Source organism: Oncorhynchus kisutch, linkage group LG25, assembly GCF_002021735.2.
Source record: "Oncorhynchus kisutch isolate 150728-3 linkage group LG25, Okis_V2, whole genome shotgun sequence".
NCBI lineage: Eukaryota > Metazoa > Chordata > Actinopteri > Salmoniformes > Salmonidae > Oncorhynchus > Oncorhynchus kisutch.
Window position 1 is genome coordinate 44,215,095 of NC_034198.2, and position 24,122 is coordinate 44,239,216.

Genomic DNA, 24,122 nt, shown 5'->3' on the forward strand with positions numbered 1-24,122 from the left:
CTTGTGGAATAGAATTGTACTATACACTGACCTTGTGGAATAGAATTGTACTATACACTGACCTTGTGGAATAGAATTGTACTATACACTGACCTTGTGGAATAGAATTGTACTATACACTGACCTTGTGGAATAGAATTGTACTATACACTGACCTTGTGGAATAGAATTGTACTATACACTGACCTTGTGGAATAGAATTGTACTATACACTGACCTTGTGGAATAGAATTGTACTATACACTGACCTTGTGGAATAGAATTGTACTATACACTGACCTTGTGGAATAGAATTGTACTATACACTGACCTTGTGGAATAGAATTGTACTATACACTGACCTTAGCTGATAGGCCAGGTAGCAAAACATATTCCTGCACTGGAGCCAGGTGAGCACCCCCCCCCCCCAACACACCCACAGAGCTACTCACCACTCGTGTCGTTATTAGCGTCCAAGGCTTCCACTATCAACGTGTATGACCTCTGGGGAAGACAAACAGTTCAGGGTCAACAACCAAACAACATCTGAACATCAAAGAAATATATCAACTCAGCAACAAAAAAAAAGAAAGGTCTCTTTTTCAGGACCCTGCCTTTGTAAAAATCCAAATAACTTCACAGATCTTCATTGTAAAGGGTTTAAACACTGTTTCCCATGCTTGTTCAATGAACCATAAACAATTAATGAACATGCACCTGTGGAACGGTCTTAAGACACTAACAGTTTACAGGCGGTATGCAATTGAGGTCACAGTTATGAAAACTTAGGACACTAAAGAGGCCTTTCTACTGACTCTGAAAAACACCAAAAGAAAGATGCCCAGGCGTGAAGGTGCCTTAGGCATGCTGCAAGGAAGCATGAGGACTGCATATGAGGCCAGGGCAATACATTGCAATGTCTACACTGTGAGAGGCCTAAGGCAGCGATACAGGGAGACAGGACAGACAGCTGATCATCCTCGCAGTGGCAGACCACGTGTAACAACACCTGTACAGGATCGGTACATCAGAACATCACAGCTGCGGGACAGGTACAAGATGGCAACAACAACTGCCCGAGTTACACCAGGAACGCACAATCCCTCCATCAGTGCTCAGACTGTCCACAATAGGCTGAGAGAGGCTGGACAGAGGGCTTGTAGGCCTGTTGTAAGGCAGGTCCTCACCAGACATCACCGGCAACAGGAGATGCACTGCAGTACTTAATGCCACACCAGATACTGACTGTTAATTTTGATTTTGACCCCCCCCTTTGTTCAGGGACACATTATTCCATTTCTGTTATTCACATGTCTGTGGAACTTGTTCAGTTTATGTCTCAGTTGTTGACTCTTATGTTCATATAAATATTTACACATGTTAAGTTTCCTTAAAATAAATGCAGTTGACAGTGAGAAGACGTTTCTTTTAAAATAAACGCAGTTGACAGTGAGAAGACGTTTCTTTTAAAATAAACGCAGTTGACAGTGAGAAGACGTTTCTTTTAAAATAAACGCAGTTGACAGTGAGAAGACGTTTCTTTTAAAATAAACGCAGTTGACAGTGAGAAGACGTTTCTTTTAAAATAAACGCAGTTGACAGTGAGAAGACGTTTCTTTTAAAATAAACGCAGTTGACAGTGAGAAGACGTTTCTTTTAAAATAAATGCAGTTGACAGTGAGAAGACGTTTCTTTCTGCTGATTTATATATATATATAACACTGAAAACCTCTAACAGCAACAGTTCAAACTAACAACAACACCATCTGCGATAGTATCTGGTGTCTGTGTGACTGCAAACTATAAAATTAGGATTGAGAATCCTAGAACGGCATGGTATGAAGGTCAGCCATTTTGGTCAGGGAGTTGGTCAACCATGGCTTGCCAACGCTGTGATAAATGATTTTAATCCATTATTTTACATGATCCTATCTGCACTGTTTTAACTAGGCAGACCATTAAAGGAATTATCCCATAAATTGCTGAAATGAACTGCCAATATGCCAACATACCATTGAAACAATGCAGTCAACACACATAGACAACCCACACAGACAACCCACACAGACAACTGGCTGAAATCAGCTGAACAAAAAATGAGACAAGTTGATAATACAACAAGTACTGCTATTGTCATATACAGTATATGCACATAATAGCATTTTTCATGAGTATTTCTTGCCAATTGAAAGGGTTTTCCATGCTAGCAGTCGTGCCTGTATGTCAGTCTCACAGTAGCAACGTAACTTGAACTACAACAAGACAATACATTTCACAGCTTAGATTTTGATACACATTTAGTCTTAAATGTACTGTTAAGTGAACCTTGCATTGTTATACATAGATACAATTTTTGTAAATGATCTCAGGTGGACTTATAGTGTACAGTAGCACAAAAAGCACTCCTTCTATAGAGAATGTAAATTGCAATACATATTGCTCAATACCAACTTTGCATAATATTGTAGTCCATTGCGTATATTTATACCACAAACCACTGGTTTCCATGTATGTTATGAGGAGACGTTGCTGTTCTGTCTTTTCACCATTAATCACTGTTGCTCCAAATAAGCACGGTATGCTCCTACCACGCCCGGTATGCTCCTACCACGCCCGGTATGCTCCTACCACGCACCGGTATGCTCCTACCAAGCACCGGTATGCTCCTACCACGCCCGGTGTGCTCCTACCACGCACCGGTAAGCTCCTACCATGCACCTGTATGCTCCTACCATGCACCGGTATGCTCCTACCACGCACCGGTATGCTCCTACCACGCCCGGTATGCTCCTACCATGCACCGGTATGCTCCTACCACGCCCAATATGCTCCTACCACGCACCGGTATGCTCCTACCACGCCCGGTATGCTCCCACTAAGCTCCTACCACGCCGGTATTCTCCTACCACGCTCGGTTTTCCCTACCACACCAGGTATTCTCCAACCACACCCGGTATTCTCCTACCACGCCTGGTATTCTCCTACCACGCTCGGTTTTTCCCTATCACACCAGGTATTCTCCTACCACACCCGGTATTCTCCTACCACGCCCGGTATTCTCCTACCACGCTCGGTTTTTCCCTACCACACCAGGTATTCTCCTACCACACCCGGTATTCTCCTACCACGCCTGGTATTCTCCTACCACGCTCAGTTTTTCCCTACCACACCAGGTATTCTCCTACCACACCCGGTATTCTCCTACCACGCCTGGTATTCTCCTACCACGCTCGGTTTTTCCCTACCACACCAGGTATTCTCCTACCACACCCGGTATTCTCCTACCACGCCTGGTATTTTCCTACCACGCTCGGTTTTTCCCTACCACACCCGGTATTCTCCTACCACACCCGGTATTCTCCTACCACACCCGGTATTCTCCTACCACACCCGGTATTCTCCTACTAAACCCGGGTTGCATTGAAACACATGGGATTGTGTGTTTTTATCTGTTAAATTCAATGAGCATAGATATATTTTGTTCAGATCTAAGTTGGTTAAAACACATGGCTACAGTTCTGCATATTATGAATCTAGCCATGGTGCCTTTAGCAAACATTACAACCAATTAGAGTCCTCTAATCTCTCCAAGACATCTGGACAGGAAGTGGTTGATGCAGCGAGAGAAGACGAAGACTAGGGTTGAGGGATAAAAAAAAAATGGGACAAAAATACAAACAAATGAAGGAGAAGATGACTTTGGGACGACTACTCATGTAGTTCGGGCCGGGGCATTGTCATATTGTCACCCTTCATTCATCCCGGTGATTTGTGGTCCACCACCTATACACCAGTAGAAAGGTCGATTTGAAATGGTCAGTAGACAGGCTTTAGGAAGAAGTTTCTAATGTTAGGTCAAATATTTAAAGTCATAAAAATGAAGTCATAAAAAGTCATAAAACTTCATGTGAGATTAATGTTTCATGTCATCTCCACTTCTTTTCTTACAAAGTTTAGGGCAATACGGAGCCTTCAGAAAGATTAGGGCAATACGGAGCCTTCAGAAAGATTAGGGCAATACAGAGCCTTCAGAAAGATTAGGGCAATACGGAGCCTTCAGAAAGATTAGGGCAATACGGAGCCTACAGAAAGATTAGGGCAATACAGAGCCTACAGAAAGATTAGGGCAATACGGAGCCTACAGAAAGATTAGGGCAATACGGAGCCTACAGAAAGATTAGGGCAATACAGAGCCTACAGAAAGATTAGGGCAATACAGAGCCTACAGAAAGATTAGGGCAATACGGAGCCTTCAGAAAGATTAGGGCAATACAGAGCCTTCAGAAAGATTAGGGCAATACAGAGCCTACAGAAAGATTAGGGCAATACAGAGCCTTCAGAAAGATTAGGGCAATACAGAGCCTACAGAAAGATTAGGGCAATACAGAGCCTTCAGAAAGATTAGGGCAATACAGAGCCTTCAGAAAGATTAGGGCAATACGGAGCCTACAGAAAGATTAGGGCAATACAGAGCCTTCAGAAAGATTAGGGCAATACAGAGCCTACAGAAAGATTAGGGCAATACAGAGCCTTCAGAAAGATTAGGGCAATACGGAGCCTACAGAAAGATTAGGGCAATACAGAGCCTTCAGAAAGATTAGGGCAATACAGAGCCTTCAGAAAGATTAGGGCAATACAGAGCCTTCAGAAAGATTAGGGCAATACGGAGCCTTCAGAAAGTATTCACACTCCTTGACTTATTACATATGTTGTTGTGTTACAGACAGAATTTAAAATGGATTACATTGAGATGTTATTTCACTGGCCTACACACCCCATAATGTCAAAGTGGAACAATATCCATTTTTGTTTTACAAATAAAAAAAATCAAAGCTGAAATGTCTTGAGTCAATAAGTATTCAACCCCTTTGTTATGGCAAAGCCTAAAGTTCAGGAGTAAACATTAACAAGTCATTAAATACGGAAATGGACTCATTGTGCAAAAAGTGTTTAACATGATTTTTGCAGCCAGTTCACGAGTGATACAAGTCAGTGTTCGACGTCCAACCGTGTCTGAGGACATTGGGAGATGACGTGGAAACTAGGGGGCAACAGTAAGCGCTGTTAACTTCAACGAGAGTGTTGTGGACGGGGATGGCAAATGGGCGTAAGCATCTGGTGCCAAAGGACCAGCAATAGTTGGGTTTTTTTCTGCGATTTTTGTTTTAAGCTTATCCCAAACCTTAACCGGAGTCAATCCCAAACCTTAACCGGAGTCAATCCCAAACCTTAACCGGAGTCAATCCCAAACCTGAACTGGAGTCAATACCTCAAGATTTTCAGAGGTAATGACTAAACTTACAAAATGTGACTTTTGGAAACAACTTCTAAATTTTACATTTGAGAAACATGGATGAACTTTTGAATGACTACCTCATCTCTGTACCCCACATATACAATTATCAGTCGAGCAGTGCAGTTCAAACACCAATTAAACCACAAACGATAAGGGAGGTTTTCCAATGCCTCACAAAGGGTACATATTGGTAGGTGTGTAAAATTATAATAATTATAATAATAATAATAATAATAATAATAATAATAATAATAAGAGTAATAAGGGTAATAATAATAATAATAATAATAATAATAATAATAATAATAAGAGTAATAATTATAATAAGAGTAATAAGAGTAATAATAATAATAATAAGAGTAATAAGAGTAATAATAATAATAATAATAATAATAAGAGTAATAAGAGTAATAATAATAATAATAATAAGAGTAATAATTATAATAATAATAAGAGTAATAATAATAATAATAATAATAATAATAATAAGAGTAATAATTATAATAATAATAATAATAAGAGTAATAATAATAATAATAATAATAAGAGTAATAATTATAATAATAATAATAAGAGTAATAATTATAATAATAATAAGAGTAATAATTATAATAATTATAATAATAAGAGTAATAATTATAATAATAATAATAATAATAATAATAAGAGTAATAATTATAATAATAATAATAATAATAATAATAATAATAATAAAGCAAACATTGAATAATATTTTTATTGTAGTGAGTTTATTAATGACACCTTGGATGGTGTATCAATACAACCAGTCACGCCAAAGATACAGGCGTCCTTCCTAACTCAGTTGCCGGGGGGAAAAGAAAAAAACAGTTTGAGTTTAATGGCTGTGATATGAGAAAACTGAGGATGGATCAACAATCAACAATATTAACCTAATTGACAGAGTGAAAAGAAGGAAGCCTGTACAGAATAAACTATATTCCAAAACATGCATCCTGTTTGCAACAAGGCACTAAAGTAACACTTCAGAAAATGTGGCAAAGCAATTCACGTTTGTCATGAATACATATTACTGAGTACCACTCTCCATGTTTTCAAGCATAGTGGTGGCTGCATCATGTTATGGGTATGCTTGTAGGACCGGGGGAGTTTTCAGGATTAAAAATAAATGGAATGGAGCTAAGGCAAAATCCTATGCATACTTTACATATGTTTAGAAATATCTCCATTTCGATTTTGGTGGAATTAATAGGTACACTTATCCAATTTATAATTATATGACAATATTTTAGGTTGACAATTTTATTCCACAAGGTCAGTGTATAGTACAATTCTATTCCACAAGGTCAGTGTATAGTACAATTTTATTCCACAAGGTCAGTGTATAGTACAATTCTATTCCACAAGGTCAGTGTATAGTACAATTCTATTCCACAAGGTCAGTGTATAGTACAATTCTATTCCACAAGGTCAGTGTATAGTACAATTCTATTCCACAAGGTCAGTGTATAGTACAATTCTATTCCACAAGGTCAGTGTATAGTACAATTCTATTCCACAAGGTCAGTGTATAGTACAATTCTATTCCACAAGGTCAGTGTATCGTACAATTCTATTCCACAAGGTCAGTGTATAGTACAATTCTATTCCACAAGGTCAGTGTATAGTACAATTCTATTCCACAAGGTCAGTGTATAGTACAATTCTATTCCACAAGGTCAGTGTATCGTACAATTCTATTCCACAAGGTCAGTGTATAGTACAATTCTATTCCACAAGGTCAGTGTATAGTACAATTCTATTCCACAAGGTCAGTGTATAGTACAATTCTATTCCACAAGGTCAGTGTATAGTACAATTCTATTCCACAAGGTCAGTGTATAGTACAATTCTATTCCACAAGGTCAGTGTATAGTACAATTCTATTCCACAAGGTCAGTGTATAGTACAATTCTATTCCACAAGGTCAGTGTATCGTACAATTCTATTCCACAAGGTCAGTGTATAGTACAATTCTATTCCACAAGGTCAGTGTATAGTACAATTCTATTCCACAAGGTCAGTGTATAGTACAATTCTATTCCACAAGGTCAGTGTATAGTACAATTCTATTCCACAAGGTCAGTGTATAGTACAATTCTATTCCACAAGGTCAGTGTATAGTACAATTCTATTCCACAAGGTCAGTGTATAGTACAATTCTATTCCACAAGGTCAGTGTATAGTACAATTCTATTCCACAAGGTCAGTGTATAGTACAATTCTATTCCACAAGGTCAGTGTATAGTACAATTCTATTCCACAAGGTCAGTGTATAGTACAATTCTATTCCACAAGGTCAGTGTATAGTACAATTCTATTCCACAAGGTCAGTGTATAGTACAATTCTATTCCACAAGGTCAGTGTATAGTACAATTCTATTCCACAAGGTCAGTGTATAGTACAATTCTATTCCACAAGGTCAGTGTATAGTACAATTCTATTCCACAAGGTCAGTGTATAGTACAATTCTATTCCACAAGGTCAGTGTATAGTACAATTCTATTCCACAAGGTCAGTGTATAGTACAATTCTATTCCACAAGGTCAGTGTATAGTACAATTCTATTCCACAAGGTCAGTGTATAGTACAATTCTATTCCACAAGGTCAGTGTATAGTACAATTCTATTCCACAAGGTCAGTGTATAGTACAATTCTATTCCACAAGGTCAGTGTATAGTACAATTCTATTCCACAATTTCTGATATCACGTTCCTTTTATTTTCCTGCATACAGGAATAATAATATTATTATCTAGGTTTTACCTTATGGAGGGAAATACCTCTACTGCCAGTCATTCCAATTAGACTGTTTGGATTTCTCCCTGACCAAGATGGCTGCCATTTTCACTCTCGCTGCCATTTTAAAATGGACTGGGGGGGGGGGTTGTATCATTTGATCTACACAACATGCCTACTATTTTGAAGATGCACAATATATTTTATCATTAAACAAGAGATAAGACCAAAAAACAGAACTTGAGCGTGCATAACGAATCACCACCCCAAAGTCAATACTTTGTAGAGACACCTTGTACAGCAATTACAGCTGCAAGTCTCTTGGGGTATGTCACTATAAGCTTGGCACATCAAACCACTGGGATTTTTGCCCATTCTTCAAGGAAAAACTGCTCCAGCTCCTTGAAGTTGGATAGGGTCCGCTGGTGTACAGCAATCTATAAGTCATACCACAGATTCTCAATTGGATTGAGGTCTGGGCTTTGAGTAAGCCATTCCAAGACATTTAAATATTTCCCCTTAAACCACTCGAGTGTTGCTTTAGCAGTATGCTTAGGGTCATTGTCCTGCTAGATGGTGAACCTCCATCCCGGTCTCAAATCTCTGTAAGACTGAAAAAAGGTTTCCCTCAAGAATTTCCCTGTATTTAGCGCCATCTATCATTTCTTCAATTCTGACCAGTTTCCAAGTCCCTGCCGATGACAAACATCCCCACAGCTGGGTTTCTCATGGTGATGAGAGGTGTTGAGTTTGCGCCAGACATAGCGTTTTCCTTAATGGCCAAAAAGCTCAATTTTAGTCTCATCTAGCCTTCTTCCATATGTTTGGGGAGTCTCCCACATGCCGAACACCAAACGTGTTTGCTTATTTTTTTTCTTTAAGCACTGGCTTTTTTCTGGCCACTCTTCCATAAAGCCCAGCTCTGTGGAATAAATGGCTTAAAGTGGTCCTATGGACAGATACTCCCATCTCCACTGTGGAGCTTTGCAGCTCCTTCGGGGTTATCTTTGGTCTCTTTGTTGCCTCTCTGATTAATGCCCTCCTTGCCTGGTCCATAAGTTTAGGTGGGCGGCCCTCTCTCGGCAGGTTTGTTGTGGTGCCATATTCTTTCCATTTATGAATGGATTTAATGGTGCTCCGTGGGATGCTCAAAGTTACAGATATTTTTTATAACCCTGATCTGTACTTCTCTACAACTTTGTCCCTGACATGTTTGGAGAGCTCCTTGGTGTTCATGGTGCCCCTTGCTTAGTGGTGTTGCTGACTCTGGGACCTTTCAGAACAGGTGTATATATACACCGAGATCATGTGACACTTAACTAAAGTCCATCTGTGTGCAATCTATCTAATTGTGTGACTTTTGAAGGTAATTGGTTGCACCAGATCTTATTAAGAGGCTTCATAGCAAAGAAACCAACAGTCCGTCACCCTCAGCAAGAAACCAACAGTCCGTCACCCTCTGAAGCTCCTGAGGCACCTGGATTATTGTGTCAAGGCAGGACAACAGGACTGTCACACCCTGCACCTCAAAACATGAATGCTAATCCTCGACGAACAGCCGTTCGGCAAAGGTTTGGACACACCTACTTAGGGCTACGATGTCCGGCAGATGCACCACAGACCCCTCCATACTGTGGTAGCCGGAGAAGGATACAGTGATTTATTTACAATTCAAGGCACACTTAACCAGCATGGCTACCACAGCATTCTGCAGCGATACACCATCCCATCTGGTTTGGGCTTAGTGGGACTATCATTTGTTTTTCAACAGGACAATGACCCAACACACCTCCAGGCTGTGTAAGAGCTATTTGATCAAGAAGGAGAGTGATGGAGTGCTGCATCAGATGACCTGGCCTCCACAATCACCAGACCTCAACCCAATTGAGATGGTTTGGTGTGGTGCTCAGCATATGTGGGAACTCCTTCAAGAGTTTTGGAAAAGCATTCCAGGTGAAGCTGGTTGAGAGAATGCCAAGAGTATGCAAAGCTGTCATCAAGGCAAAGGGTGGCTATTTTGAAGAAACTCAAAAACAAATCAAAATATATTTTATATAAACACTTTTTTTGGTTACTACATGATTCCACGTTATTTCATAGGTGATGTCTTCATTATTATTCTACAATGTAGAAAATAGTAAAAATAAAGAAAACCCTGGAATGACGAAGTGTTTCTAAAACGTTTGACCGGTACTGTAGTTAAACACACCTTGTAACCTTGTGGGGACACACAATTCAGTCCCATTCAAAATCACATTTTCCCTAACCCGTAGTCTTACCCTAACCCTACCCCAAAAACCAAACTTTAACCCTAGCTCTTAACCCTGGTACTGAGAGAGAGAGATACAGTGGAAGTCGGAAGTTTACATACACCTTAGCCAAATACATTTAAACTCTTTTTTAAAAAACTTTTTCACAATTCCTGACATTTAATCCTAGTAAAAATTCCCTGTCTTAGGTCAGTTAGTATCACAGTTTTATTTTAATAATGTGAAATGTCAGAATAATAGTAGAGAGAATTGTTTTGCTTTTATTTCTTTCATCACATTCCCAGTGGGTCAGAAGTTTACATACACTCAATTAGTATTTGGTAGCATTGCCTTTAAATTGTTTAACTTGGGTCAAATGTTTTGGGTAGCCTTCCACAAGCTTCCCACAATAAGTTGGGTGAATTGTGTCCCATTCCTCCTGACAGAGCTGGTGTAACTGAGTCAGGTTTGTAGGCCTCCTTGCTTGCACACACTTTTTCAGTTCTGCCCACAAATTCTATATGGGATTGAGGTTAGGGCTTTGTGATGGCCAACCCAATACCTTGACTTTGTTGTCCTTAAGCCATTTTGCCACAACTCTGGAAGTATGCTTGGGGTAATTGTCCATTTGGAAGACCCATTTGCAATCAAGCTTTAACTTCCTGACTGATGTCTTGAAATGTTGCTTCAATATATCCACATCATTTTCCTCCCATCTATTTTGTGAATTGCACCCGTCCCTCCTGCAGCAAAGCACCCCCACAACATTTTTTATTTTGTTTATTTATTTCACCTTTATTTAACCAGGTAAGCTTGTTGAGAACAAGTTCTCATTTGCAACTGCGACCTGGCCAAGATAAAGCAAAGCAGTTAGACACAAACAACAACACAGAGTTACACATGGAATAAACAAACATACAGTCAATAACACAGTAGAACAAAAGAAAACAAAAAGTCTATATACAGTGAGTGCAAATGAGGTAAGTTAAGGAAATAAATAGGCCATGGTGGCGAAGTAATTACAATATAGCAATTAAACACTGGAATGGTAGATCGGCAGAAGATGAATGTGCAAGGTAGAGATACTGGGGTGCAAAGGAGCAAAATAAATAAATAAATACCAGTATGGGGATGAGGTAGGTAGATAGATGGGCTGTTATCAGATGGGCTAAGTACAGGTGCAGTGATCTGTAAACTGCTCTGACAGCTGGTGCTTAAAGCCAGTGAGGGAGATGTGAGTCTCCAGCTTCAGATATTTTTGCAATTCATTCCAGTCATGGGCAGCAGAGAACTGGAAGGAAAGACGACCAAAGGAGGAATTGGCTTTCGGGGTGACCAGTGAGATATACCTGCTGGAGCGCATGCTACGAGTGGGTGCTGCTATGGTGACATGATGCTGCCACCCCCACAACATGATGCTGCCACCCCCACAACATGATGCTGCCACCCCAGTCCTTGGTTCCAAATATTGGGGAAGATGCCAGAGCTGAGGATGATGTTAAAGAGTTTAAGTATTTAAGCCAATTGGAGTTTGTGGACTGTATATTTGATAATTTCATTGAGGATACCATCAACACCACAGAACCCACTTTTTGGGTTTGGGTTTTTATTTTGTCCTGTAGTTCATTCAAGGTCATTGGAGAATCCATTGGGTTCTGGTAGTCTTTAGTGGGTTCTGGAATCCAGTGGGTTCTGGAATCCATTGGGTTCTGGTCGTCTTTAATATGTTTTTGCTGTTTGTTCTTTGTTATAGAGCCAAAAAGATTGGAGAAGTGGTTTACCCAGACATCTCCATTTTGGATAGATAACTCTTCGCGTTGTTGTTTGTTCATTGTTTTTACAATTTTCCCCAGAAGTGGTTAGCCTCTTTGGGATAGGGGGCATTATTTTCACTTTTGGATAAATAGAGTGCCCAATTTCAACTTCCTGCTACTCATGCCAAGAATATAAGATATGCATATTATTAGTAGATTTGGATAGAAAACACTCGGAAGTTTCTAAAACGGTTTGAATCATGTCAGAACTTATTTAGCAGGCAAAACCCCAAAGACTAACCATTCAGATTTTTTTTTTTTTAGGTCACTGTCTATTTAATACATTTTCATTGAGAAATTAGATTTCTAAGGCACGTGTTTGCAGTTCCTACCGCTTCCACTGGATATCACCAGTCTTTGGAAATTGTTTGAGGTTATTCATTTGTGTAATGAAGAAGTACAGCCATCTTTGATCAGGGTAACGTTACGTGTACTATTGAGAGTTGCGCAATACTAGAAAAGTAGCGTTAGTTTGTGATCCTCCTGTATTGAAAACAGATAGACCCGTCTTCAATTTGATCGATTATTAACGTTTAAAATACATAAAGTTGTATTACAAAAGTAGTTTGAAATGTTTTGGCAAAGTTTACAGGTAATTTTTGAGATATTTTGTAGTGATGTTGCGCAAATTGGAATCTGTTTTTTTTCTGGATCAAACGCGTCAAATAAAATTGACATTTTTTATATATATCGACGGAATTAATCGAACAAAAGGACCATTTGTGATGTTTATGGGACATATTGGAGTGCCAACAAAAGAAGCTTGTCAAAGGTAATGCATGTTTTATATTTTATTTCTGCGTTTTGTGTGGTGCCTGCAGGGTTGAAATATGCTACTCTCTCTTTGTTTACTGTTGTGCTATCATCAGATAAACAAGTCAACATTTTTCTTAAGTTGTCTGTGTGACATTGTTAGATTTGATAGGGAAGCTGAGAGGTCAAATATACTGTTTATGTTTTCTACTGCCATGTTTACACCTTCACTATTACAGTGAAACATTTTGTCCAGGAAGTTGTCTAGAAGGGAGTGAATTTGTTGTTGCCTAATTGTTTTTTGGTAGATTTCCACACTACATTCCTTCCATCTATAGTATTTCTTAATATTATTCAGTTCCTTTGGCTTTGATGCCTCATGATTGAGTATTTCTCTGTTCAACTGTGATTTTGCTGTGATCTGATAGGGGTGTCAGTGGGTTGACTGTGAACGCTCTGAGAGACTCTGGGTTGAGGTCAGTTATAAAGTAGTCTACAGTACTACTGCCAAGAGATGAGCTGTAGGTGTACCTACCATAGGAGTCCCCTTGAAGCCTACCATTGACTATGTACATACCCAGCATGCAACAGAGCTGCAGGAGTTGTGACCCGTTTTTGTTGGTTATGTTGTCATAGTTGTGCCTTGGGGGGCATATGGGGGAGGGAATGCTGTCACCTCCAGGTAGGTGTTTGTCCCCCTGTGTGCTGAGGGTGTCAGAGGGTATCTTCTCTGTGGCTGTGAATGGAGCTATTGTACATGGTTACAATCAGCTTGACAGACTGTTCATCTCATTGACTTTAGATTTAGTCAACCCTCTAATGTTGTAGACATTGGCAGGCCTGGTGATCAGTTTGTCCACAGATAGTCGCCTTTACAAGCAGCACAAGGCTAAGGTCCATGTTGATATCAATGTCATGACAACTTGATAACACAAATTAACGAAAACAGAAAACTTTCCATAAGAAAAAAAAGACTGTTTCAAGTCTCTCATTATAGTAAACTACCCGGACATGGAACATTATTTAAAAATGTCACGAATAATGGATGGACTTATCTCAGCACTGCTCTAATGACAGCTGTCCACAATAGGGTCAGACAGGGTTCCATTTCAGTCTTGATGGGTCTTGGCCCTAGTTGCCGTTGTACAGAACAACAGAGGAGGTCTTTCCCCATTGGTTAGGCCTAGAGGTCGCTATAATAGAATGGAGGCCGCCTTTCATTGAGCTCCGTCTTCCTCCTCCTCCCAGGTGTCTCTGTACTTCAGCAAGCAGCAACAATCACCAGGGTTAGTTATCATATCAACTCTTTGTACTCAAAAAATGTATTGGCTCTTGTGGACAGACGGCAGAGGCGGGTGATTGGTTGGGTGCCACTGGTTGATAAAAAGGGACATGGTAAGGACTGAAGCTCTGCTGGAGGCTGTCCCTCCTGACTATGTCTGCCACTGGGCCTGGGCCTGCTGTCCCTCCCAGCTATGTCTGCCACTGGGCCTGCTGTCCCTCCCAGCTATGTCTGCCACTGGGCCTGGGCCTGCTGTCCCTCCCAGCTATGTCTGCCACTGGGCCTGACCTGCTGTCCCTCCCGGCTATGCCTGCCACTGGGCCTGGGCCTGCTGTCCCTCCCAGCTATGCCTGCCACTGGGCCTGGGCCTGCTGTCCCTCCCAGCTATGTCTGCCACTGGGCCTGGCCTGCTGTCCGTCCCAGCTATGCCTGTCACTGGGCCTGGGGCTTTGATTGGGTCCCTCTCGTCCTGCCACACTCGGTTGGAACTCAGGCATTTTCTTAACCACGCCACCCACACTCCACTGCTGTACTTAATGAGGATAGGCCTGGCTATCCATCCACACTCTGTGACAGTATAAAGACAACCAGCTAGGCCAAAAGCGTCTTCAGCATTCCCCCTATCTTGACATAAACTAGTTCAAGTAAGTAGCTAGACAACTTATTAAGCTAGCCATCATCCCTTACTGAAACACATTCAGCGAACCATGCTTTCAAGACAGAGACACAGACAAACAGAGAGAGACAGAAACAGAGAGACAGACACAGAGACAGACGGGCTCAATGGCCCTGGCTACTACAGGAATGTAAGTGGCCCTTGCTATAGCTTTGGAACATCTGCACAACACCTTTGCATGTTACACCACGCACATTCCCACAGACAGAGGGACCATGGTGACAGGGACCATGGTGACAGGGAAGGCCCAGCCAGGCTGACTGTTCCACCTTACTGCACCCTGTGTGTGGCAGCCTAGGGAAGCCTTCTGAAAACTACAAACTGTCCCAAATCCAGATCTGTTTAAAATCACTGAGATATGCATTTAGCGGCACACTGTCTGTATTTGAGTATTTTGAAAGTTATATAAACTTGATTACTGACATGCAAAGCATTTTGGGGATTATATCAACAATTGACTGAGGAAACAAATACAAGAGAGAGCTTTTGGATGGAATTTCCCTTTAAAAAGGTTGAACCAGCATTCAAAGAGTCCATTATGTTTTGGTCTAATTCCATTGAGCTAAAAATAGCAACAGACTTCTCAGATACTGGGGAGGAGGAACTAGGTTGCACATGTCAATTTCCAGTCTGCCTATACAACCCATCAAGCAGTAATGCACTACTATTGGGACATTTCTATTGGTTACATTGCAACAGGAAAGATGAATCAAGCATATCCATCTATCGATCTATATCTTATGAAATAGGCCTAGAACTTGAACCCAGATCTGACAGCAGCATGTAGGGACTAGGAGGAAGAACATAGTGGGGCTGGAGAAGTGTGAAACCTGGGCCAAGTTGTTTAACGTTGCAGAACGCCACAAATACAGCTGATGTTAAGAGGCATACATGTTCTACATTGCATATTTCTATCTGAGTGTTAAAACGATTTGGTCCTGCGGAACGCACCCCTTAAGGGTCAAATTAGTCTCTTCCCAAAGCTGTAGTGGAGCACCCCGAGTGAGTCTGCCAGGCAAGACTAGGGTCATACCACATGTTTACTGTCTCTTGTTCATATCAACACTGGGGTTAGTAAACCACAATCTCCCACACAACATCATAACACCAAACCAGAGTCCCTGTCACAACATGACATTAATTCACAGTGTAAGAATTGAGAGGTGGCAACCAGAACTGACATGATCAAAGGGTGGAGTCCTCTGACAACTTGGGGCCAGCTGGATACAGGGTGGAATAGTAACAACTTGGGGCCAGCTGAATACAGGGTGGAATAGTAACAACTTGGGGCCAGCTGGATACAGGGTGGAATAGTAACAACTTGGGGCCAGCTGGATACAGGGTGGAATAGTAACAACTTGTTGCCAGCTGGATAACACAACTCCATGGGGCACCTCTGCCAGATGTTATTGATAGAAGAATACTCTGAATGAAGAAATAAAAACCTCATCCTACTGTATGCTCTCCATATTTCTAGCATAATAATGACTGGCATAATTTAAATCGTGGATTTCTCTTTGTAGAAAACACATGACAATTTCACACCTGTGGTCTGGTGAATTAGTTAATGAGGACGCCATGGAGATCTCCCGTGTCAAATGACTTAATGGTAGGTAGGTTGACAGACAATATGCAACATTAAACCATTCTCTATATTTTATTCTTATTGGACTAGACAAGTGATTGATTAGCAGTATAATTGCAAATATAACAGTGCTAAATTTACATCCCATAACACGTAGAGACGACAATACAATCCTTTTCGTATTTTTTTAAAACCCCCAAAATATTATGGTTATCCTGTTTTAACAGTCTAGCCTAATTATTTTAGGTCACTGAAGAGGTCTAAGATAGTTACTTACTGGCCAGGCAAAACTGAACGGCAAAACAATCCTGGATCTTTCATTCCTCGCAGAGCTCTTCAAAGAAAACACATTTCCTCCCAGGACAGGCGTAGATCCGGACCCGAAACTGCACGGTCCCGCAGCCGAGACCCGCGACTGGTATTCCTTCAAACACACTTTAAAATACGTATCACACTCATCCATTCTGCATTTCCGATCCCCGGTTATCCGTGAACCGTCACAACACTGCCCGTTAAGAAGCTCGCCGTTCCGGTTGTTCATCGATAAGATGTCCAACTCGAACTGACCGGTTCCCTCCACCACCTGTTGGTAAAGCAGAACCAAGAACCGGTGAAACCGCTGGACATGGAGAGTGTAACGGCGCAGATATACGGTGCAGTTTGCTTTTATAGATTCCTGCAAAGTAAACTGTTGCTGAGAATTCCACATTTCGTGGAGTTAAAATCTCAGCGAAGCAAAGTGAAATTATTGCACTGATAAATAGATAGTCAGCTAGAAAAACAACACAAAGAACAGTTGCAAGCGCCTCTACAAAACGATGTAAACTATGGATAATATATCACACTAATTGAGCCATAAACTTCTCGAAAACAACTAAATCTGACTTGACCGGGCAAAACTCAAAACGGGCTTGGTGAGGAGGGTTGCACCCGATCAATGCAGTCCAACAACACATAAAAACACAAACAACCATAGAACGTATAGACTCTAACTATACATTTCCCACAGTCCGAACATGATGTTTTAAATCAAAGTAGATTACTAAAGAATCAATGCGTCCACAGTAGCCCTCTGGACATATTCCACAATGTGCAACGGTAAAGTAATCCCCATACCTTTGCATAAAACCACAACAATAACGCATGTAAACAAAAAGCAGCAACGCCAACAACCGAGCCCAGTCTCAAAATCATGTCTCTGGTGTGGTCTTGCCGCTCCGCTTGGAAACTAGAGCGCGTCTGGCCGATTAAAAGCACCAATGCACTTCTCCAATGTAAAACATGCACGGAGTAGAGAACAATACTTTCTCCAACAAGACACAGTTTTGCAACACAGATTTTTTTTAAATAAAAAAGCTTCCTTTTTCCTTTCCTCTGTCTGCTCAGGGTCTTCTAGTTAGTTCGTATCTTTATATTCCTTTCCTATCCATTTAGTTATCTGCAGAAAAAAAGCGTGCAGGTTGGTTTACTCTGTCTGTCCACAGCTGATCTGAAAGCTTATCCGAACTACACAGAAAGTGACTGGCTAGAACGCTGATTTACATATATTCATGAGACATTGAGTAGAAGACCACGCCTCTGTGTGTTGCTTTTTGACCAGCCTTGTTCTAATCTACAGTTACAAATTGCAATTCGTACAGAATTTTGACGAATTTGCAAAACGTATGTTATGAATTCAAATTTGTTGTGACTAACTTTGGCTCCATTTTTAACATGTTATGTAAAATATGTGTTTTCTTGTTTTTTTTAAAACTGATGAATCAGCCCCATGAGTGAGTCTGAGAATTCAGATTATGTAGAAAATAAACTTGGAGAAATTCCCAGTTTCTGGCACATTATTTGTTATTTGTGATGTGGAATACTGATCATGTCTAAAGAACCAATGTGTCCTATGATGAGTGTTGTTTGTCAAGCCGTTTAGGCTCCTCTTGTCTTCTATAAAGTCCTGTTAGGCTCCTCTTGTCTTCTATAAAGTCCTGTTAGGCTCCTCTTGTCTTCTATAAAGTCATGTTAGGCTCCTCTTGTCTTCTATAAAGTCCTGTTAGGCTCCTCTTGTCTTCTATAAAGTCCTGTTAGGCTCCTCTTGTCTTCTATAAAGTCCTGTTAGGCTCCTCTTGTCTTCTATAAAGTCCTGTTAGGCTCCTCTTGTCTTCTATAAAGTCCTGTTAGGCTCCTCTTGTCTTCTATAAAGTCCTGTTAGGCTCCTCTTGTCTTCTATAAAGTCCTGATAGGCTCCTCTTGTCTTCTATAAAGTCCTGTTAGGCTCCTCTTGTCTTCTATAAAGTCCTGTTAGGCTCCTCTTGTCTTCTATAAAGTCCCGTTAGGCTCCTCTTGTCTTCTATAAAGTCCTGTTAGGCCCCTCTTGTCTTCTATAAAGTCCTGTTAGGCTCCTCTTGTCTTCTATAAAGTCCTGTTAGGCTCCTCTTGTCTTCTATAAAGTCCTGTTAGGCTCCTCTTGTCTTCTATAAAGACCTGTTAGGCTCCTCTTGTCTTCTATAAAGTCCTGTTAGGCTCCTCTTGTCTTCTATAAAGTCCTGTTAGGCTCCTCTTGTCTTCTATAAAGTCCTGTTAGGCTCCTCTTGTCTTCTATAAAGTCCTGTTAGGCTCCTCTTGTCTTCTATAAAGTCCTGTTAGGCTCCTCTTGTCTTCTATAAAGTCCTGTTAGGCTCCTCTTGGTGTCACATAGCATGTTAAAGGCTCTTGTTCTGGTTAGGCTGACACACAATTGGTCAATCATCTTGTGTTGTCAGAAATGGGACATGGATGTGTGGTTCTAAATGGGATATGGGTGTGTGGTTCTAACTGGGACATGGGTGTGTGGTTATAAATGGGTCATGGGTATGCGGTTCTAAATGGGACATGGGTATGTGGCTCTAAATGGGTCATGGATGTGTGGTTCTAAATAGGTCATGGGTGTGTGGTTCTAAATGGGTCATGGAGGTGTGGTTCTAAATGGGTCATGGGTATGTGTTTCTAAATGGGACATGGGTGTGTGGTTCTAAATGGGACATGGGTGTGTGGTTCTAACTGGGACATGGGTGTGTGGTTCTAAATGGGTCATGGGTGTGTGGTTCTAAATGAGTCATGGGTGTGTGGTTCTAAATGGGACATGGATGTGTGGTTCTAAATGGGTCATGGTGGTTCTAAATGGGTCATGGGTGTGTGGTTCTAAATGTGTCATGGGTGTGTGGTTCTAAATGGGTCATGGGTGTGTGGTTCTAAATGGGTCATGGGTGTGTGGTTCTAAATGGGTCATGGATGTGTGGTTCTAAATGGGACATGGATGTGTGGTTCTAAATGGGACATGGATGTGTGGTTCTAAATGGGTCATGGGTGTGTGGTTCTAAATGGGTCATGTATGTGTGGTTCTAAATGTGTCATGGATGTGTGGTTCTAAATGGGTCATGGTGGATCTAAATGGGTCATGGGTGTGTGGTTCTAAATGGGTCATGGGTATGCGGTTCTAAATGGGACATGTGTGTGTGTGTGTGTGTGGTTCTAACTGGGGCATGGGTGTGTGGTTCTAAATGGGTCATGGATGTGTGGTTCTAAATAGGTCATGGGTGTGTGGTTCTAAATGGGACATGGGTGTGTGGTTCTAACTGGGACATGGGTGTGTGGTTCTAAATGGGTCATGGGTGTGTGGTTATAAATGGGACATGGGTGTGTGGTTCTAAATGGGACATGGGTGTGTGGTTCTAAATGGGACATGGGTGTGGGGTTCTAAATGGGTCATGGGTGTGTGGATCTAAATGGGACATGGGTGTGTGGTTCTAAATGGGACGTGTGTGTGTGGTTCTAAATGGGACATGGATGTTTGGTTCTAAATGGGTCATGGTCATTCTAAATGGGTCATGGGTGTGTGGTTCTAAATGGGTCATGGGTGTGTGGTTCTAAATGGGTCATGGGTGTGTGGTTCTAAATGGGTCATGGGTGTGTGGTTCTAAATGGGACATGGGTGTGTGGTTCTAAATGGGACGTGTGTGTGTGGTTCTAAATGGGACATGGATGTGTGGTTCTAAATGGGTCATGGTGGTTCTAAATGGGTCATGGGTGTGTGGTTCTAAATGTGTCATGGGTGTGTGGTTCTAACTGTGACATGGGTGTGGAGTTCTAAATGGGACATGGGTGTGTGGTTCTAAATGGGACATGGGTGTGTGGTTCTAAATGGGACATGGGTGTGTGGTTCTAAATGGGACATGGGTGTGTGGTTCTAAATGGGTCGTGGGTGTGGTTCTAAATGGGACATGGGTGTGTGGTTCTAAATGGGTCGTGGGTGTGGTTCTAAATGGGTCGTGGGTGTGGTTCTAAATGGGTCATGGGTGTGTGGTTCTAAATGGGTTGTGGTGGATCTAAATGGGTTGTGGTGGATCTAAATGGGTCATGGTGGTTCTAAATGGGTCATGGGTGTGTGGTTCTAAATGGGTCATGGGTGTGTGGTTCTAAATGGGTCATGGATGTGTGGTTCTAAATGGGACATGGATGTGTGGTTCTAAATGGGTCATGGTGGATCTAAATGGGTCATGGGTGTGTGGTTCTAAATGGGTCATGGGTGTGTGGTTCTAAATGGGTCATGGATGTGTGGTTCTAAATGTGTCATGGATGTGTGGTTCTAAATGGGTCATGGTGGATCTAAATGGGTCATGGGTGTGTGGTTCTAAATGGGTCATGGGTATGCGGTTCTAAATGGGACATGTGTGTGTGTGTGTGTGTGGTTCTAACTGGGACATGGGTGTGTGGTTCTAACTGGGACATGGGTATGTGGTTCTAAATGGGACATGGGTGTGTGGTTCTAAATGGGACATGGGGATGTGGTTCTCAATGGGTGGTTGGTGTGTGGTTCTCAATGGGTGGTGGGTGTGTGGTTTTAAATGGGTCGTGGGTGTGTGGTTCTAAATGGGTTGTGGGTGTGTGGTTCTAAATGGGACATGGATGTGTGGTTCCTAATGGGTCATGGTGGTTCTAAATGGGTCATGGGTGTGTGGTTCTACATGGGTCATGTATGTGTGGTTCTAAATGGGTCATGGGTGTGTGGTTCTAAATGGGTGTGTGGTTCTACATGGGTCATGTGTGTGTGGTTCTACATGGGTCATGTGTGTGTGGTTCTACATGGGTCATGTGTGTGTGGTTCTAAATGGGTCATGTGTGTGTGGTTCTAAATGGGTCATGGGTGTGTGGTTCTAAATGGGTGTATGGTTCTAAATGGGTCATGGGTGTGTGGTTCTACATGGGTCATGTGTGTGTGTGGTTCTACATGGGTCATGTGTGTGTGGTTCTACATGGGTCATGTGTGTGTGGTTCTAAATGGGTCATGTGTGTGTGGTTCTAAATGGGTCATGGGTGTGTGGTTCTAAATGGGTGTATGGTTCTAAATGGGTCATGGGTGTGTGGTTCTACATGGGTCATGTGTGTGTGTGGTTCTAAATGGGTCATGGGTGTGTGGTTCTAAATGGGTGTATGGTTCTAAATGGGTCGTGGGTGTGTGGTTCTAAATGGGTCATAGATGTGTGGTTCTAAATGGGTCATGGGTGTGTGGTTCTAAATGGGTCGTGGGTGTGTGGTTCTAAATGGGTCATGGATGTGTGGTTCTAAATGGGTCATGGGTGTGTGGTTCTAAATGGGTCTCTCTATGATTCCTCCACTTCTCCATCTGCTGAACCAAAACTACCTGACGCCATCATTCTTCCCAATCTAGTGGGATCAATACACAGTGGAGCCCTCTAGGACTACAGTCTAGTGGGATCAATACACAGTGGAGCCCTCCAGGACTACAGTCTAGTGGGATCAATACACAGTGGAGCCCTCGAGGACAACAGTCTAGTGTTGTGGGATCCTAATCCTAGGACCATGCCTCAGCACTACCTGGCCTGATGACGCCTTGCTGTCCCCAGTCCACCTGGCCGTGCTGCTGCTCCTTTTTCAACTGTTCTGCCTGCGGCTACGGAACCCTGACCTGTTCACCGGACGTGCTACCTGTCCCAGATCTGCTGTTTTCAACTCTCTAGAGACAGCAGGTGTTGTAAAGATACTCTGAATGATCGGCTATGAAAAGCCAAATAACATTTACTCCTGAGGTGCTGACCTGTTGCACCCTCAACAACTACTGTGATTATTATTATCTGACCCTGTTGGTCATTTATGAACATTTTAACATCTTGGCCATGTTCTGTTATAATCCTCACCCGGCACAGCCAGAAGAGGACTGGACACCCCTCATAGCCTGGTTCCTCTCTAGGTTTCTTCCTAGGTTTTGGCCTTTCTAGGGAGTTTTTCCTAGCCACCATACTGCTACACCTGCATTGCTTGCTGTTTGGGGTTTTAGGCTGAGTTTCTGTACGGCACTTTGAGATATCATCTGATGTAAGAAGGGCTATATAAATACATTTGATTTGATTTGACTGCTGATCTGCATTGTAACTGCCCTGATAGGTCCTGCAAGCTGGAGTGGAGGGAGGATTGGAGGCTGGAGTGGAGGGAGGATTGGAGGCTGGAGATAAGGGAGGATTGGAGGCTGGAGTGGAGGGAGGATTGGAGGCTGGAGTGGAGGGAGGATTGGAGGCTGGAGTGGAGGGAGGATTGGAGGCTGGAGTGGAGGGAGGATTGGAGGCTGGAGATAAGGGAGGATTGGAGGCTGGAGTGGAGGGAGGATTGGAGGCTGGAGTGGAGGGAGGATTGGAGGCTAGAGTGGAGGGAGGATTGGAGGCTGGAGATAAGGGAGGATTGGAGGCTGGAGTGGAGGGAGGATTGGAGGCTGGAGTGGAGGGAGGATTGGAGGCTGGAGTGGAGGGAGGATTGGAGGCTGGAGTGGAGGGAGGATTGGAGGCTGGAGTGGAGGGAGGATTGGAGGCTGGAGTGGAGGGAGGATTGGTAGCTGGAGTGGAGGGAGGATTGGTAGCTGGAGTGGAGGGAGGATTTGGTAGCTGGAGTGGAGGGAGGATTGGTAGCTAGAGTGGAGGGAGGATTGGTAGCTGGAGTGGAGGGAGGATTGGAAGCTGGAGTGGAGGGAGGATTGGAAGCTGGAGTGGAGGGAGGATTGGAAGCTGGAGTAGAGGGAGGATTGGAAGCTGGAGTGGAGGGAGGATTGGTAGCTGGAGTGGAGGGAGGATTGGAAGCTGAAGATGAGTGACGATCTCTGCTGTCTGTTGTTGTTTGATTGAGAGAAGACTTGTCCTACCAACCCAGCAAAATGAGGAAGCATGGAAAATATCTAATAAAAAAATAAAATTAAAAATCGAATGAAACGTGTTGGTTTTGCTCAACTGTATTATATTATATACATTATGTCCCGGCATTGCATCTAAATGAATAGAGTTCAAAAGCTAGAAGGAAGTGTACCACAAAAAGTACATTGTTTGCAATTTCCTGTCTGTGAGGTTGAAGGTTAATGGTAGCCTATAGGAGGTTTCCTCTTTGTCGCCTCTCCTTTAATGCCCTCTAGACATTCTTCTCCTGTAGCCCTGTCGGCTTCTCAGGTTAGCCATCTAAATTAAACGCCATTTCTTTCTGTAATAAGGGTTAATTTGCCTAACTCTTAACCCTCTGGAGACTGGAGATCTCTCGTCAAAGGACTGGCCCTAATTATACACTCATTTCCATTTTCATGGTGGTGGAGTCGGTGGTGATGTTTTGTCCAGTCAGACTGACTGACAGACAGGGGTTGTGAAAGGAAAGGGTTTTTGTGGTGGAGGGGGGGGGTCCCATCTGTCCAGGCTAGCTGCCCCCGTGACCTG

At 42.3% G+C, this 24,122-nt stretch overlaps 1 pseudogene; it reads right to left on the reverse strand.

Annotated features, from left to right (window-relative positions):
* LOC109884715 (protein jagged-1b-like) overlaps positions 1-17,873 on the reverse strand; it is a 183,897-nt pseudogene extending 166,024 nt beyond the window's left edge.
* Between the last annotated feature and the right edge of the window lie 6,249 nt (positions 17,874-24,122).